The following is a 9,353-nucleotide window of genomic DNA, read 5'->3' as shown; positions in this document are numbered from 1 at the left end:
TTTATTGTCTGGCTAAAACAGAATTTCGACACATAGCACAACTGATATTAGAAGCAGAAAAACGCAACATGCGCTGAGTAACTAGACAGTTCAGGTCATTGAACACTGAACAAGGCACAGCGCATAACAATCTATTTTTTAATATTCTAGCCTTTTTTTTTCCTTTACTTCCTTTCTGCCTTTCTCAGCCACGCAGACATAACCTTGCATGGAGACGCAATAGGGCAGCAGTGTTTTTCGCCATTCCACACTTATCTTATAGTGAATAAAAATGTCTTGCGTGGCTGAAGGAGACAGTGTTCATATGGAAATATATGAGGACATGATAAGAAGAAAAATAAGATGCAATCTGTCTTTTTTATATTTTAAATGTGTTAACAATCAGCCATTTTCTCATTCTGCCCGTTGTACATATTACTGTCATGTAAGCCACGCTGCAGAAAGATCTAAAACCTGCTATCTAATACTGTCTAGTATATAGTACGTCATTACCCTACAGTCCTTTGCGCACTCCATCCATTGTCTCATTCTAACATTTGAATTCAAGAGTATTAAAGGTCCAGCTCAGTACAAAACATAGTGTCGGCATTTTAGGCTTTTAAAGAAAATTCGGATTGGACGAGAAGGTTGATGTCTCCAATAGAGTTGTAGCCTTGCGAGTGAAGGGGTTAAAAGGTTAATTGCAAATATGAGGCTCTGTTACGTCTCCGAAGCCATTAAATCGCATAATACGGTAAATAAATATTTACACTTCGAAAAGTTTGGTAATCAAGTGGTGGAACCGAACACACGACACTTGGATGGCAAGTCAGGCAGTCACATAAGGTGCGTTCATTTCGGATCAATTAAAGATGCTCTTTGTGATAGAGTGTGGAGCATCACGCGGTATGCTATACATACTTCATAGTTACCTGTGGTAATTAGATGGTCTGCTAATTTGTACCTAAAGCGGCTCGATATCTATCAAAGGTGAGCAAAGGGTCTCACAAGCGGCCGCACAGACTCTATAGCACTATCGAGTAATAAATACCCTTGAGCCTATGTTATGCGTCTCCCAGTAAATTTGTGTTGCTGTGGAATCACCAGTTTCTTCCGCCACTGTTAATCACGGTGTCTATACAGAACAATATTCTGCTGAATTTACTAAGACAGATTCGAACGGCTTTTTATGTGCTTATATTACAATACAATTATGAGGCTCTTTGTTGTCAAACATGCTGCAATATCGAAGAACCACTTTTATTTTCTCTGTGCATTTGCCTGTAAAAAACGCCTACAAGAATTACAGTATTTGGGAAAAAAAGATCGTATACTGAAATGAATCATAACCTGACATTATGGTATTGCAACATGATCGGTCTATTTTTTAGAGTCAGAGTTGCGAAAAACTTAAATCCTTCTTCAAATTCGCCAACGTTTAAACCAGACCTATTCTCGAACACAGTGCCGCCTCTCTGCTACCGTAGTGCAAAGCACGCTTAAATACCAACGACCACATTAAGCCATGTTATTTATCCCGTGGGCCACCAACCAAATGATTCGGTCTCCCACAGTGCTACCGTACGCTCCAAGCACTACTCATTTGTTGTTCATCGCTTCGGGCGCCAGTCTGGCCAACTGTTTGCTCAAGACACAATGGAGATGCAGGGAGAACGCGATGCCTCTTCCCTCCACGCAGTCGCTTAGCATTAGTCTTGTGTGTGTAGGTGTGCCTTCGTGTGTTGGTGCACGCGCTTTGGAATACATATAAGTCCTTTTTTTGTGCCTAGTGTTGGCTTCTGCGGTCTAAGCGTGTCTCTGCGAGCCTACGTGGAGTTCGTGTTCGCGCTGAAGCTCTGTTTTGCCCCCGGCTTATTTCAAGAGCTACGCAGGCCATTCTCTCGGTTCCTCCTCTGTAAGCCGCAGTTGCGGCCATCCCTTGCAATTCTGTTTTTCATTTGTTTCTTTTTTACGGCCACCGTCTTTTTTTCTAATGTTCTCAAAGCTGCTCTACCCATGTTGGTATTATGAGTTCTTTCCTTGTTCAATTTGTAGGTACCTGCATTTGTTTCCTAACATGCGTAACTTTAAGTCTTGCATTTAGCAGTACTCACTTTAACGGTACCTTCCGGGCCCCTAGAACATTTTAGAAACCAAAACAAATAACCCCTTCTCGCTTCCTCCCCATGCCCCTCAAGGCGTTTGTTTTCACATACCATCTGCTACCAGTTGCCTTGCTGCGTTTTTGTCAAATATCAAAATTAAACTTTTTTTTTTTTAGCAGGCTCCTTTTTTCTTCGCCCTTATTAAGCCCAGTTATATTTTCTTTCACCGTCTCATGCTCAAAGTTTTTTTTCTTCTTTTTTTTTTTTTTCAAAAGTGCGAGAGTGTACTCCCTTTGTTGCACCTAGAGCTTGTGCAAATTTGATTTGCTCGGTCACTTGCTTTTTTGTCAGCCATTTTTTCAGTCTGTGCTGCATTGCTTGCTGTGGCCTTTTTCTGCTCGACGCGTCGGCAGCGGCGATGACTTAAGGCTCTTTCACTCCCGCTTCTTGTGTTTACATATTACAACAGCCTCCTCAGCCGTTTAGCAAGCTCCCGACTTTATTCATTCATTTTTTTCTCTCTGTTGTTTTGCGACGGAACCTAGGCTCTGCCACAGATTAGATTTTCTCCTAGGCATCTCACTGTGTTGATATTCGACGCAGCACACTTGTTTCCGGCTGCGATAGGTAATACCGTGCAGTTTAGCGAAAGCTAGAAGTAACATGGTAGACAAACAACTTACTTTGTTTACAGAGATTTTTTCTCGCAACAGAGATTTCATCTCTTGCGTTGCCTAAACCCGAAAGACAATGATAGTGTGGGCAGATGAACAACGCCAACGTTATGTAACATGAGAACAACTTCGCGTATTCTGCCTGTGGTTGTCCGATGCTGCGAGCTACTACTGGAGGCCAAGCGCAAGACTGTGTCTTCACAGCAGGTTAGACTTCCGCGTTTCTTGCTAACTCAAGTGAGACAACTCAATTCGGGAAGCTCCTGATTTATTGAGAACCTGAGGCGCACTACTGAAGCTGCTGTTTTGCAGCCAGGGCAGGATGCATTTGAACGCTTCATCTTTTTGCCATTTTGTCTTGTTTGGATTTCGCATCGGGAAGCGATGGCCGTTTCAACAGCGTCTCTCTTGGTGTTTTCTCCTACGCTTGTAGCAAGGGTGATACCAACATAGGAAATGTATTTCATTATTATGAGAATTTACACATCAAACTAGGTTTGAAGCATTGCAATCAGTTGAGTGTAAGGCTAAGATTTGCTTCTGGCGTAGAGTAAAAAGCACACAAAAAAGGCTTGTTAGGGAAGAAAAGGGAGGAGGTTGACCTGAGAGACGACTCTGACATAATCTTCCACAGTGGGATAGGGTAAGTATATAAAAAGTTTATAACGAAATAAAGTTTCAACACAAGATAGGTGTGAGAATATTCTAGAAACGAGCCACCCGCCTTCCTGTATAGAACCTTGACTAGCGATTCGATTTATTCGGCCTCGATTTCTTCTCCATTTTTGTTTTTATTTAATAGTCCTTCGCAAACGGAAACGATAGAGTGTTGAGAAGTCAAGAAAGTGATTTTATCGTCTACAGTGCATAACTTTATTCTTTGTGGGTCTGATTGCGGTTCAAAGTTTACATCAAGTTTCGATAGAGCGATCCTCTTCACCATCGTCATCATCATCAACATCATCATCAGGCTTACTATACCCGAAGAAATAGAGATATACTCTCCCTAATACCCTTCGTGTACTGTGCGATCATCTTTCACTCGCTTAAAATATGCCAAAACAATATGCTCAGCTTGGTTGGTCCAAATAAGCTTCGAGAGAAAGTGCTTGATGGAAAACAGATTATTGAATGTAAGAGTTATTTTCCATGCTGAACTCACTTCTTCCGCTTTTCATTCACATTCTTTGCACTTTTGCAGGACACTACAGCAGCAATAACTCTGGTACCAAGCTTCGTCAAGGTGAGACTTTCTTCTCTGTTCACCTTCGAAGCGACCGAGCTTCGAGACATGTTTTGTGTCGCCAAGGCGTCCACAAGAGATGACTTGTCTATCACAAAAGACGGGAATCAAGCCTGACGTAACATGCCCTCCATTGTGGGCACAGACTTGTTTACTGCAATTCCGGTCTTGAGGACAACAATACCCGGATGAACAACGGAAGATGTGCCCACGTGAGGACCATATACGCGAGAAAAAAAAAAAAGACAAAAAGATCGCATGTGACGTGGAACGAGAAAAACGTGAAGTAAAAAATAAAGCTAGAAAAAAGGGCAAAACAAAAACGAAAACTGGGATCGTTTCATCACAGACGAGGCATGAGCGTGGAAAGCATACGTAAGGCTTGCGCAAGCCATGTGAGTGAAGAGCCTCTGTCGGGTGTGACGGTGCCCTTCCTTGAAGCATGTACCCACTGACGACTGCGCAAGTCAGTAGCGTTGGCTTCGTTCCCGTGGTAGCACTCACACGTACGGAGCGGTTGCCTGACGATTATCACAATTTCGGCGCTGCACAAACTACCATACATTGGCAGGGAGCAGCAAACATTAAGTATAGGCATCATTTTACATCGCCGCTGCGATATGGCAGTTAATTAGCACAAATGTATCAAAGATGGTACGGCGAGGAAAATGCATGCAAGTGCATCGAATAGCTGCATTTAACTGCCTGTTAGCTTCTCTGCTGCTACTAAGCAGAAAAGAGAAAGTAGAGCTCAGATAGACAGAGAGAAACATAGAAGAACGGATATGAAGAGATGATAATCAGGCATAGCACCCAGGATTTTGTCTAAGTAGTACAAGTGTCACCTGAAAGCGTAGTTTCATTAATGTCAGTCATAAGCATTATTGGATATATTGTTATGCTCAGGGCAAAACTTGGATAGTTTTTTGCCTTAAGCCCCAGAGCCAAGCTTTACGGCAGATGTCACAGACAATCTAACCAGCATCCTCCTCGGCCGCAGTGATTGTGGTGGGGCCAGGTGCCTGCATAGATGCCAGCAGCACAAGTGCAGTACATGGCTGTCAATAAACGTGTTTCAATCAATCAACAAATTACGTCCATTGACAAGAGCGCATTTAGCCGGATGTTTCGAAAGTTCAGAAAGATTACTTCGCGTATCTTACAAACCCAGTTTCTGTCAGTTTTTGGCTTCGGAAGATGCTGGGTGAAACGAGGACCTCGTCAAATGAGAAACCATAGCGCCACTTACCAAAGACAGTTCACTTCGGAGACCTGGTCTCTCAAAAAGGTTAGAAAGGCAAATTGGGAGAAAGTGCCCAGTTGTATCCGGCGGCATATGAAGCCCTCCCTGTCAAAGTACGGTTGGCGGCAGGGATAAAGCCGATGAGAACATGAAATATAAGAAAGGTAATCTCAGGATAAGCACACGTCTTTATTGCGAAAGCAATACTACTACGATAGCCAAATCGAGACCTCGGATGGCCGCAGCTGCAACGTGAAGAGGCGTAGCTATGGTCTCATAAAAAAATTAGCCTGCCATGAAATTTGAATTCACGTTACCCCTATGCCACGGGCAGGAGCGGCCAACTCGGGTCGCTCCTTTCATATGGGAGGGTGATATCAGAATCAGCCTGCCAGAACCGTTTGCATTCTCGTTACCCCTACGACACGCAGGCACATCCATACGGCTTGGTTGAAACGAGACTTTATATGTGGGCTGGTTACTTACGCTCTCGCGTCATACCCTTAAAGGATGAGCTTAAGTGTCCCCAATAATGTAGCACCTTACGCTGACAGGGCGTGATAGGGCAATAATGTAGCAGGCAAAAGAAGCTTCCGCCGTTGCTATCGCCATTCAACTAGTGTTAACCAAAGCTAAACTAAGACTAAATGTATTGTGATAGCGGTAAATGGCAAATTACGCCGAACGTCGGGCGTCCTTGTCGGCGCGGTGGTGGTGTCGGCTTTTGCTTCGTGAATGAAGAATAATGTCCATGGCGCTGGCAGGTGGTAGCTGGCTGGTGGCATGGCCGAGCACTGATCTTTCGAAGGTTTCTGCGACTTAACGAGACCATTTGGTATTAGAGAGTTGGGAAGAACTTTCAACTTGGGATGGTTGTTTGAGATGGAAAGGTTTAATAAGAATTAACCTTCCAGTGCTCTTGGATTCCGGCGGCAGCCATACAGGCACGTTCACACCGCTTGTTTATATCGAGGCTTATTTATATGTTTGGTGGCAGCCTGCGCTATCACACCATAGCTTTAAAGGTGAAGCTTAAGGGTTCCTCATAAATATATATTATTTTAGAGAAACCAAGCAGGAGTAGCATTCGATTCACCTATATGCCCTGGAAGGTTAAGGAAATATGTGAATCAAAATCCTGAATAGGGCTTAATACTGTTGGTTCATGCTACATGGCCTACAGAGAGCAGCAAGCAAGATGAGATACACCTTGTCTTTACGCGTTTCTTCCGCAATCTGCCGCTTATTTTATGTCGCTCTTAGAATACAATAAAGAGAGAGAGATAGAGGGTGTGTGTGTGTGTGTGTGTGTGTGTGTGTGTGTGTGTGTGTGTGTGTGTGTGTGTGTGTGTGTGTGTGTGTGTGTGTGTGTGTGTGTGTGTGTGTGTGTGTGTGTGTGTGTGTGTGTGTGTGTGTGTGTGTGTGTGTGTGTGTGTGTGTGTGTGTGTGTGTGTGTGTGTGTGTGTGTGTGTGTGTGCGTGCGTGCGTGCGTGCGTGCGTGTGTGTGTGTGTGTGTGTGTGTGTGTGTGTGTGTGTGTGTGTGTGCGCGCGCGCGTGTGTGTGTGCGTGTGTGTGTGTGTGTGTGTGTGTGTGTGTGTGTGTGTGTGTGTGTGTGTGTGTGTGTGTGTGTGTGTGTGTGTGCGCGCCCTACAGGAGGCACCAGTCTTGAGGGAGACATCAGTTTTGGCCAACGTACGTTTTTGGAATATGCTATTCCGCTGAAGTTGAATGGACTGAATAGGCAAAGGCGGAAAGTAGACATGTGCGTATGGTATTAGTGCAACATGAGTCGGCTCTGTGCAGCAAGCATGAGTGATGGAGTTCGAGGGGGCAGCGTAGCTTCAAATAGCGAACAAGCAGGACAGGTACAGAAATAAACGGTGGTCTCCATGGTGAATGTAGATAGATAAAATCGACTCAAAACCTTTGGGTACGTCAGTAAAACTCTTCAGTGCATAATTATAAGGCTTTGCCTCCTAAAAGCAGGAAGTTGGCCACATATTTCGCTTTACCTTGGTTAAACAAATGTCGCCAGGAACAAGCACTTATACTAGACAGAGATGCGGATAGTTTGCATCATGTGTTAGGAGGTAGCTTAAAGGCCCCGTGCTCCAGACAACTCGGCGTCGGCGCTGTCGGCATTGAGGTCGGAAAATCCCTCGAATATGACTCTGGCAGGTATAGTTGCAGCTGACATAACTAGGCGGCTATTGGCAGAAATTTTCTTTGACATCACGTTACCACGTCACTTCGCTGATTGGACAGGAGCACACAACTCTGATTTCTCCATACAGATGGGAGGGCGAGGAGAAAAGAACATTCAGAGGCCCTCACATCAGTATCAGGGCCACACAAGCGCCTTCGGACGCCTTTTTTAAGCAAGGCATTATATCTTATCGGGTGGTATTTCGCATAATATAGCAGCACACGAATGCATACTATATAGTAATAGATTGAATTATGTGTGAAGTAATAGATGCGCAAATTAAAGGATTCGTGACTCATCATGTGGCGAATGTATGCACGCGAACGATTATCCGCAAGAAGCGCCTTAAACGAGAGTCGTTAACATTATCCTGTCCAGCTCTTAAAGACGGAGAATAAGTGTTCACTATCCAGATCTTATTTATGTATACAACTGTACTCGTAAAGGGTTTTCTTAGTCTCGTTGCTTCCGTAATGAAGGACACTGCCATAGAACTAGACGGACGATTGGATGAAGGATAAGGGTATTCTCTCAAATTTGGGCGTGTTGCCGGATGCCACTACTGTCATTTCTTTGCATCCTCTTACATCTAGTCGGTATTTTTCAAATCAGCGGTCCCCGCTGAGTGCTCGGAATTTCATCGCACTCTAAGGTCAGACTATAATAAAATGGCTGCACGTCACTGTTTATTTTTTCACGTTTGCACAAAAAGATCTGGCCATATTTGGTGATGTTTAGTTGCTCTCAAATTCTTGTTGCTCTCACATTTTGTTGCTCTCAAACATCACCATATTTGGTGATGTTGCTCTCAAATTCTATATGTAATTCCCGGATATCAGGACGTCGAGAAAACAAGCTATGCACGAGACAAAAGTAAACACCTTGCAGGTCATATAGACAAATAGGCGAATGTTGTATGTTTGCCTGTACACCTCTGTGTAAAAATGGCCAATCGTGATTTAAGCAACAAATGTTCCTCGCTCAGATAGATCATCTTTGTGGTGAACTTACAACATCGTTCTTCCTTTTTACCTATTTATTACGAATGCCTACCATGATCACTATATCTTGCAATTATTCCCGACTTCCCGCTCAGAAGATTTACGGCTCCTTGTTTAGTGTAAATATCAAGCGATTCTAGCCACGTTTTATTCAGGGAAATGAAGAGAGAGATAATAGAATAGAAAGAGAAGGAGGTTAACTAGGTGATCCACAGTAGGCTACGCTACTCGTGGGGAGGGGAACAAAGGAGGAAAAATAAAAAAGAGACACCAAGGAAACGAGTCTGTCCCATGTTCAGAGACCTACAGTAAAAGGAGGTAGAGAGCGTACACTTGTAGTCTAGAACTCAACACCGAGACCTTTAACACTTAAGTAGGGCCTTCACTACTTTCCTTTGTGATGAGGTGTCGTCCAAGGGCCCAGAAGTTTAGCTTGTGCAAGAGGGCGAGAGTCCAAGCGGCGGACTGTAGCAGCCGGGAAGGTACGCTCACTCTCAAATTTAGGGCAGTCGCAAAGTATGTGTGCAATAGTTTCAACACACCCGCACTGCTCACACGTTGGATAGTCTGCCATTCTGATGAGATGATCAGAATGTGCTTTTGTAAACGCCACTCCTACTCACAGGAGAGACAACATTGTAGCATCACAGGGGTAGAGGCCGAATGGTACCTGCAGTTGTAAAGTGTTCAGCAGCAGTTAACATCACCGCAAATCAAGTCTAATACTGGAAACCTTTCCCACGTATGAATGTTCTGCAGTTTACCGGTGGCTTGGCCAGTACACGCCGTTCATTATCGCTAAAAAGCCTCCAATGCCTGCATTGGAAATGTGTTAACCACCACGCTCCCAATTGATTTGTGCGAAGCTTCCAGTTCTGTCCTACCAAACTCCCCTGTGAAGC

The sequence above is a fragment of the Amblyomma maculatum genome, chromosome 9, assembly GCF_055883805.1.
Source record: "Amblyomma maculatum isolate TAMU_Amacu chromosome 9, ASM5588380v1, whole genome shotgun sequence".
Taxonomy (NCBI): Eukaryota; Metazoa; Arthropoda; class Arachnida; order Ixodida; family Ixodidae; genus Amblyomma; species Amblyomma maculatum.
Note: the sequence above shows the minus strand (reverse complement) of the source record.